Source organism: Piliocolobus tephrosceles, chromosome 6 (genome assembly GCF_002776525.5).
Source record: "Piliocolobus tephrosceles isolate RC106 chromosome 6, ASM277652v3, whole genome shotgun sequence".
Taxonomy (NCBI): domain Eukaryota; kingdom Metazoa; phylum Chordata; class Mammalia; order Primates; family Cercopithecidae; genus Piliocolobus; species Piliocolobus tephrosceles.
The window spans coordinates 121,868,828-121,878,571 of NC_045439.1; positions in this window are offsets into that span (position 1 = coordinate 121,868,828).

The following is a 9,744-nucleotide window of genomic DNA, read 5'->3' on the forward strand; positions in this document are numbered from 1 at the left end:
CTGTTGACTGGTCTCTTGACAGTTGAACCTGTGTACCCTATTGCTGTTGCTGCACTACAAACTGCTCCATAATTTAGTGCCATAAAACAACGATAGGATTATTCTCATGGATTGCCTGGTCCAGGAATTTCAGAGCACAGCAGAGACACCTGGTCTATGCTCCATGAAGCCTGGTGCTTCATGTGGGAATACTTGAAGACTGGGGGTGACTCAATAGGGACTGGAGTCATCTAGAGGTATCTTCATTCACACATCTGGCAGTTGTTGCTGGCTGTTGGCAAGGACCTCAGCTGGGCTATCAGCAGAACACCCATATGGCCTCTCTATGTAGTCTGTCTACATGGGCTAGTTTGGACTTTCTCATAGCATGATGGGTGGTTCTAAGAGTGAACATTCCAAGAAAATAAGGTTGAAGTGTGTGGCATTTTTATAACCTAGTCTTGGAAGTTACATCACTTGAGGCAGTCATAAATACCCATCTGGACTTGAAGGGAAAGTACATACACTCTACCTTTTGATGGGGAGTGAAAACTTTCCAGAATAGCATGTGAAACTGAGATATTGTTGCGGCCATCTCTGAAAAACACAATCTGCCACACAAAGCTTCCACCAATCCCATCCGTATGTTCCGCATCCTCTCACTTCTCCCAGATTTTCAAAATTCTGTCTTTTCTTATATTTCTAATGCCCCAGCTAATAATTTCACGTGATGATGATGATGATGAGGAGGAGGAGGAGGAGGAGGAGGAGGATGATCTATCAGATCTATGTGCTGTGGACTGATCTGAGATTTAAATGTATTAACTTAGTCTTCACAGCAATTATATGAGGCAGATACTTGTTATCCTCAATTACTGTAAGGAAACTAAGGTACAGAGAGGTTAAGAAACTTCCCCCGAAGTCATACAGTTGTTAAAGAGAAGATCTGGAATTTGGACTCAGGGAATCTTTTTCCAGGACCTGCACTCTCAACCACATTGTTTCATTTACTCAATAAATACTAATTGAGCATCTACAAAATGAAGGTACTCTCCAAAATTCAGGGGTGAAGAGTGAATAAAGCAGATAAAATCCCTGCTCTTGTAGAGTCTGAATTCTAGTGAGAGGAGACAGATGAGAAACAAACAAGTAAACATACAATACATCAGATGGTAATAAGTGATATGAAACATAAGACAGCATGAAGGCAAAAGGAAGTTCCAAAGGTGAGGAAGAAAACTGATTTTAAATATGCTGGTGAAATAATGTCTAATAAGACATTTGATTCGAGACCTGAAGGAAGTGAGGTCTGGGAGAGCCATGTGGCTATTTGGAGGCATGGCATTTCAAGCAGGGGACTAGCAAAGAGGCCCTGGGGCAGAAGCAAGTTTGTCACGCTATACTGAGAAGCCAGTGTGACTTGGGCAGGACAGGCAGGAGGTGAAGTCATATAGACAAGTGAGAACCAAATCACTGGGGGTCTCAAGGGTCCCCAAGATCTTGAAAGATCTTTGGCTTTTACTCTGAAACCAGAATCCATTGGTTTCTGGATTGGAAGACTTTGGAAGACTTTGAGCAGAGGAGTGGCATGATTGATTTAAGTTTTTATAGGGATAACTCCATCTACCAAGTGAAGAATAAATTGTAAGGGAGTAAGAATTAGAGCAGAAAAACCAGTAAGGAGGCCCTTATGATAATCCAGACAAAGAAGAAATTAACTTGAACCAGATGGTAGCTGTGGTGGACATGGTGAGATACCTAATTATGGGTTTATTGCATGTATGGATTTCTTCTAGAGATAAATCCAACCATTCCTGCTCATGGATTAGGGGAGTTAATGATGACTTCAAGTTTTTTATTTTGACCTGAGCAAATGGGAAAACTACACTGCCATTAGATGAGACTGGGAGAACCAGCAAAGGGACAAGTTTGGGGCCATGGAAATCAAGAGAGTGGTATGCGGCGTGTTAAGTTTAGATGGCTGTTAGTCATCCACATACAAACATTGAGTAGGTAGTTTGATATTTAAACCTAGAATTCAGGAAAAATGTTCAGGCTGGAGTCAGAAACTTGGGATTCATTAGACACTATTCAAAAACCTGAGATTCGGCCGGGCGCGGTGGCTCAAGCCTGTAATCTCAGCACTTTGGGAGGCCAAGACGGGCAGATCACGAGGTCAGGAGATCGAGACCATCCTGGCTAACACGGTGAAACCCCGTCTCTACTAAAAAAATATAAAAAACTAGCCGGGCGAGGTGGCGGGCGCCTGTAGTCCCAGCTACTCGGGAGGCTGAGGCAGGAGAATGGCGTAAACCCGGGAGGCGGAGCTTGCAGTGAGCTGAGATCTGGCCACTGCACTCCAGCCTGAGCGACAGAGCAAGACTCCATCTCAAAAAAAAAAAAAAAAAAAAAAACCTGACCTAAAAACTAAGGAGACAGCCTACATGGAGAAGAGGCCCAAAGACAAAGATTGCAGTGTGCCAATGTTCAGACATTAAGTGACAATCAAAGCCAGCCAAAGGGACTGAGCAGTGGCTAGTGAGGTAAGAGGAGGACAAATTATGTCCTGGAAACCAGTGGAGAAAGTGTTTTCACTGAAACAAATGTTGCAGAGAGGCAAAGTATGTGGTGATCTGAGATCAATGAATTTAGCAACATAGAGGTCACTGACAAGAGCTGTTTCAACAGAATGGAGGAGAGGCACTAAGCCATGCTACCTCTGTAGATGGAACCTAGCTTCTTTTCAGAGATTTTATTTCCCCTCAAAGTTCTTCAATCTCAAAAAAATGAAGTCCCCATGCTGTGTAACAGCATTTCATCTAAGAATCAATACTCTGGCCTTTGCCTGGATGTGGAGTCCTGTGAACAGTCCATAAAAGATCCTAGTTGTAACCTTCTTCCCCACAATCCACACCAGGCACACTGAACCTCTCAACTCCACCTTCAAGCCACTAGTTACATCTTCAACTTCAGTGCCCTAGGGATCCTACACAGATCTAAACTGGATACTGAGCCCAGGGCTGTCTCTTAATTATTTAGAGTCTAAGCTTTGGGGACACCCTCTGAGTCCTCTCTCTTCCTCTGTTGTCATGGCCACCTCCTTCTCTTCTCCTGTCATCTTTCTTTCTTCTCCATCATCTCCTCTATCTAATCAAGTCTTCAGTGAGATACCTCAGTGACATAGTGACCTTCTCTCTAAACTCAGTAAAAATTCCATGTTGGTTATGGTCCAGCCTCCTGTAGCTGGGTCTGGCCTATGTTGATCCATGGAGGAGAAGACAGACTAGCCTACATCTCCCTCCCTAGAAACCCCTCAGGTTGCCAACTACTGAATTGTATAATGAAACGTGAGCTGAATGGGCAGAAGATGCATGAGCACAAAGATAAAGCCAGCTCTGGTGATCACTGCCTCAATCCCCCACGGCCAGACAACAGACTTTATCCTGTATCCTCATGACACACACACGCATCCACATGCACATGTGCCTGAGGATTTCCAAGCTGCCTGGTCTCCACATTTACTACCATGAGTGTCTTATTTAATAGGTCCTAGTGACAACACCTTTATTACATCAGAGTGCAGGGAGAAAAGCAGGCCCAGCCCTCATCATCTCTGCTGTGCAGAGGGGTATGAGAAGTAGCATTCTGCCAGCACAGAGCAATCCAGCACCTGAGAGGCCTTCTAACTGAGTGTCTGCCATGAGAAAGGAGCTGGAGAAAACTGACCTTCCCTGCAAGTACCTTATCATGTCTCCCTGGGTCCCTTCCCCAGGGCCCAGCCTCCCACTGCCCCCATCTCATGTAGTGCTGAGTAGACTGTAGGGAAAGGGCCACAGCCACACTGGAGATGGGGAAATACATTCTCCATAGATTAATTTCAGAGGGGCCTGTGCTGGGGCCAGGGGAAAACAGACCCAGGAGAAGCCTCCCAATGGCCATTTTACAGCACAGAGACAGACAGTGGCAAGAGCCTGCAGCCAGTCGCCCTTCCTCTGAGTGAGTAGGAAATGGAATTTCTGGGCTGGTGAAGCCTCCGGTGGTGCAAGAAGAGCTGCTCATGCTAAATAGTTCCCCTCAGGTCTGGCCTCACCAAAAAGTAACATCATTCTCTATCTATCTGTCAATCTATCCATCTATCTTTCTCCACCCAGCACTGTCAAAGTGTGTAAGAGGGTATTTCTCATTCACTGCCCTGGAAACAGAGAGATCTCAAGGGACTTGTTCTCCACAGCAGGTCCTGGCCAACAATGGAGGGTATGGAGCTGATACTGGAGGCTGGTCAGGTCTCTCAGCTCCTACAAAAGGTCCCACTGGGAACAGATGTCTGGTTAGGGTTCAGACTAGGGATGGGGGCATCTAAAAGTCTTAGCGGAAGGGAGAAAGGAGAAGACAAGGTGCAGCCCCTGGAGAAGACCTGGCGTCTCCACAGATGCCGAGGCTCAGGAATGTTGTTCCTATGGCCCCAGACCCTGAGGTCAGAACAGACTATCTTATAAAAAGGAAGGGAGAGTTTTAGGGTCCTTTATCTAATGTGTCTCCAGAATTAGGACTTTGGTTTGTTGGTTGGTTGGTTGGTTGGTTGGTTGATTGGTTCTACCATGTAGTAATAGAAACATATAAAATGGTTATGTGAATAGCATTTAGCAAGTAACATCTCAGAGCCTGAGAGAAGTCACAAAAATCTATTCAAACAAAATGAAGCAGGGAACATTCACACAGGTGGCATTGGGAAGGAGCAGGGCACTTGTCACCAGCAAATCCTCCATCCTGCTCTGCCTCTGCCCAAGCTGAGGAAGCAGCCAGGATCCCTCTCTGACTTTTTAATCCTGCCCTGCAGGGCTGGCCGGATGTCCCAGAGGTTGACTGAGCTCAGCTCCTTTTGTTGTTTCAGGAAGCAGCTGTGAGGAAAACAGTCCTGTTTCAATGAACAAAGTCCTGTGATTGCTGCAGACCCAGGAAGAAGTCTGTTCTTCCCAAAGGGAAAGCCAGCTGCACTCACCCCTATGCCCAGATGTGCAGATGAAAATTTCTCATGTCTTGTTGTCTAAGGTTTGAATGTTTTACCTCCAAAGTGACAGATGGACTCTGAGAGCTGCAAAAAGTTTAACTAAAATAGTTCAGTTGCTAAAGGAGAGGCTGAGGAGGATAAGAGAAGTTGACCCACCCATCCCCAGAACCCAGAAGAACAACAACTTTAAGGAGGCTGGAGGGAAAGATGGAACACACTCAGACAGAGCCTACTCTCCATCAGCCTCCCTGGAGATGAGGGTCTGGCTGCTGCAATCAGAGCTCTGCCCCTATGTACCTCCTCTTCACAAGGGGTGTAAAGCTCTGCAGGAGGTTTCTATCTCACCTCCTTGAGGATATTGATGGACATCCACCGTCCTAAATCTATACACTAAAAGGTATCTAATTTAGTGGAACCCTCCCACTCACCTCTCACCTTCTACACTGCAACCCTCAGCTCACTGGAAGGAAAGACACAGAGAGCCAGGAGAGAAAGGAAGGATTGTCAACGTTGTTGAAGAGATGAGGAGTTCCTTAACACCTCAGGGGCTCAGCTGGGTTTCCACAGTGGAGGAGAGTGAGTGGGGCTACCCCACCCCCGGTCCAGCAGTAGACACATGACTCAGGCCTGGCCAGGCAGAACACTCCACACTTGGTCACAATAGTTGGTTCAGAGATGGCACAAGACCCATAACAGTCCAAGGAGAGTTAGTTCTGATATTCTTTATGGAACTAAGAGAAACAGTTTTTCTGCTGGAAATAGAAGCCAAGAATTCATCCTCACTCTAAAAGGAGAAAATCTTCCTAAGAATGAAGTCAACCATCAAAAAATAAAAGCTGAGAATTAAAAAGATGTGGATTCTTGATGACATTATGTAAGCACCTGGATCTAGCCATGTATGAAGCCAGTTTGCTTTGCAATATTACCCAATGTATTTTCCCTCTCAGTACTTCCTTTTCTCTTTGCTGTGTAAGGGAACAAATCCAGCAAGCCTTAGTTTTGACTCTCAAAAGCAAGTTGTTTTATTACATATCTAATAGCCTGGAAAGGAGGAAATTCAAGAGCAAGGGTTTTGTTCAGAGAAGTCCAAGCATGGAATTTGTTCTATAAATCAGAGGGTAGGAAAGAAACTGGCTATGACGTCAGAGCAGTTGCCCATTACCTAGCTTTCCCTGGGCTTAGGGAAGAAGCTAAAAGATTTGGAGAGAACATAACTAGATTATAAATGCTGCCTGAACCCTCTGAGAAGGAGCCTATTTAGGGAGGTAAGGAGAGATGCTTGAAAACCTAGAGAGGTAAAAGAGGCATCTGAAAATAACAGGGATCATACCACAATTCCCAGGCACAATTGAGAGAGTCTACAAGGATCTCAGAGAAGCTGCCCTAAATTCAACACAGAGCTTGTGTTGGTTTTAAAATGTGTGAACAAATTATTTGACTCTCTTCCCTTTAAAAGTTTTAGAGCTAAATTTCTCTCCCCTTGGACTCAGTGACTCACATATAACAAATAGATTGTGATAAAATTAACTGTATGTTACACTGAGATTAGATTAGTCATTAAAGGTATTGAAGCTTTCTCCTCCTTCTCACTCTCTTGAATCACTCACTCCAGGGAAGCCAGCTGCCATATCAGAAGGATACTCAAGCAGCAATGTGAAGAGGTCCACATGGCAAGAAACAATCAGCAAGGAATGAAGCCTCCTGCAACAGCGTGTATGAGCCTTCTTGAAAGAGGATCTTCCAGCCCCAGTCTTCAGATGATTGCAGCCCTAGGTGATATCTTGAGCATAACCTCAGGAGAGACCCTGAGCCACACCCCACAATCACCGAGCTAAACTGCTACCATATTCCGAACCCACAAGACTGTATAAGATAACAAACACTATTGTCGTTTTCAAACCACTAAGTTTTGAGATAATATGTTAACAGCAACATATAACTGACTCAGTGCTAGATTACAATAAGGTGATTGAGCAGTAAGGACTATGAAAAATTACCAAGAGATGAGCCTGAAGGGACACTCAGCAAGGCCCATGCATTCCATCCTGTTGGCCAGGAGCAAGCCAAGTGTTTCTTCATCCTCCAGCAGATGCTGTGGAACCCTGATATCAAGGCAAAAGCCATGGGTATCAGAAGCAGTGACCAAAATACTGCCCAGAGGTCTGGCCTAACCAGCTGCACCTTAGCCGATCTCAGCAGGCAGGATCCAAAGGCCAAAAGAGATGAGACCCTTCCAAGCAGGTAATGAGGACCAGATAATAGTGCCTGCCAAAGAGCCTGCTGTTTGGACGAACAGAGGCAAGATGGTGCACTTCCGGGTTCTTCATCCCCCCCACCCCCAACTCTTCCCGTGCGCGCGAAAATGCAGCCGGCGACCCGGGAAGGTGCAGACCAACTGGGCATGCGCCAGGTGACGTCAATCTGAAGAGACCAAGATTTACCTGGTCGCACCTGCAGAACGCCCCTGACAGGCCCATGCCCCACCTATTGCCCTCCCACTCCTACAAAAGCCGCTCTGGGCCATTGAGCCAGGCGGACTTCCCAGCTTCCCAGTCCTGTCGGGATGTCCGAACTGTGGGAAGTCCGTCCGAGAGCCCCACGGGGGGAACTCTGCCGGCCTCCTTCGCGGGAGGCTGATAGACTTCTCCCGCACACCTTAGGTTACCAAAATAAACGTGCAGTTTTGCTGTTACACTTGCCTACCCGCTGGTTCTTTTGCGCCCGCTCGGCTGGTCTTAGAAAAACAAGACACCTGCTACACCCGGACGTCTAGCTAGGAGAAGGAAAAGAGAAAAGAGACAAGGCACGCTGAAGGACTAAGAATTTATCCAAAGAAAATCGAGTATGTGAGCAGTTTTAAACTAGAAATAATAATTTTGTTGGGTGAGTTTAAGTTTATACCACTTCCAAGGAGAAATGTTTATGAACAAGTTCTGTTCAATTACAGAAAATAGTTATCTTTCCATACATCTGAAATATGACAGCACGTCTTAAATCCACTACACATTTTTGTATATTGTGAAATATTTCAGATATACAAAAGATAAAATGAATACAGACTAAGAAATAAGAAGTTAAATTTCCCTGGGTACTCCTCCCTGATCACAGTACTCTTATCATCATCATTCCCTTGCATTTCTTTTTACTTTAACTACAAATATATTTAGCCCCTCAATGTAAAAAAAAGTATTATTTTGCATACTTTTAATCTGTAGGTAAATAGCATTGCATTGTAGGTACTTTTCAGCAACTTCTTTTTTGTTTAACATTATAGTTGTGAGATTCACTTCTCTTGAAATTTGTAATTCCAGTTACATCTAGTTAATTTAATTTCTTACTCCATTTAAATTCATTATGGTTACTGATTATTTCTATTATCTTATTTTGGCCTTTCTAGTTTTTTCTAAGCATCCTCTTTTTATCTTTTCCTGATAACTTTTAAATTGATTAGATTATCTTATTCAATTGTTTCCCTCTACTGATTTAGAAGTGCACATTTCACTTCTAATATGCAAGATTTAGCCTTTTTAAATTTACATTTAACAAAGTTTAACATTATTCAGTATTGCTATATTTTTCATAACAATTCAACTCCAGTCAAATATTTCTCTTACTACCTATTACTTGTGACTAATATTTTTAATTTTTACCCACAAATTAAACCTTTTTGTTGTTGCTTAACATAGTAAATATTTATATTTATCAACTTTATCAATTCCTTTGATCATTACTTTCCTGTATCTTACATTTTCCTTTTGAGATCATTTTCTTTTTTCCTGACAAAGTATATTAAGTCTGATGATGGCAGATGTTCTCAGTTTTGTTTTGTTTTTGTTTTTTTTTTTTAAGATGGAGTCTCGCTTTGTGGCCCAGGCTGTAGTGCAGTGGCCAGATCTCAGCTTACTGCAAGCTCCGCCTCCCGGGTTTACGCCATTCTCCTACCTCAGCCTCCCCAGTAGCTGGGACTACAGGCGCCCGCCACCTCGCCCGGCTAGTTTTTTGTATTTTTTAGTAGAGACGGGGTTTCATCGTGTTAGCCAGGATGGTCTCGATCTCCTGACCTTGTGATCCACCCGTCTCGGCCTCCCAAAGTGCTGGGATTACAGGCTTGAGCCACTGCGCCCGGCCGCTCTCAGTTTTTGCTTGTCTAAAAAGTATCCTTGTTTTACCTTCATGTTGGGAACAGGCTTCCAAATCATCATAAACAGTTCATGATGGCCATGACACCCACGCTGCAGGTTGTGGGTTTACCAGAATTAGGGCAAGGAACCCCTGGCCCACCCAGGGCAGAAAACTGCTTACAGGCATTCTAAGCCACAAAAAATAGCATGAGCGATCTGTGCCTTAAGGACATGTTCCTGCTGCATAACTAGCTAGATAACTAGCCAGAGCCCATCCCTTTGTTTCAGCCCATCCCTTTGTTTCCCATAAGGAATACTTTTAGTAAATCTATAATCTATAGAAACAATGCTTATCACTGGCTTGTTGTCAATAAATGTGAGGGTAAATCTCTGTTCAGGGCTCTCAGCTCTGAAGGCTGTGAGACCCCTGATTTCCCACTATTTCTGTGTGTGTGTCTTTAATTCCTCTAGCGCCCGCTGGGTTAGGGTCTCCATGACCCAGCTGGTCTCAACACCTTCACTCTTGAATAATTTGTTGATAAGCAGTTCTAGGTTGGTAATTATTTTCTGTTCACGCTTGAGATTTTATTCCACTAGATTGTGTTGTTGCAGCTGAGGTGTCAGGTATCTTTCTAA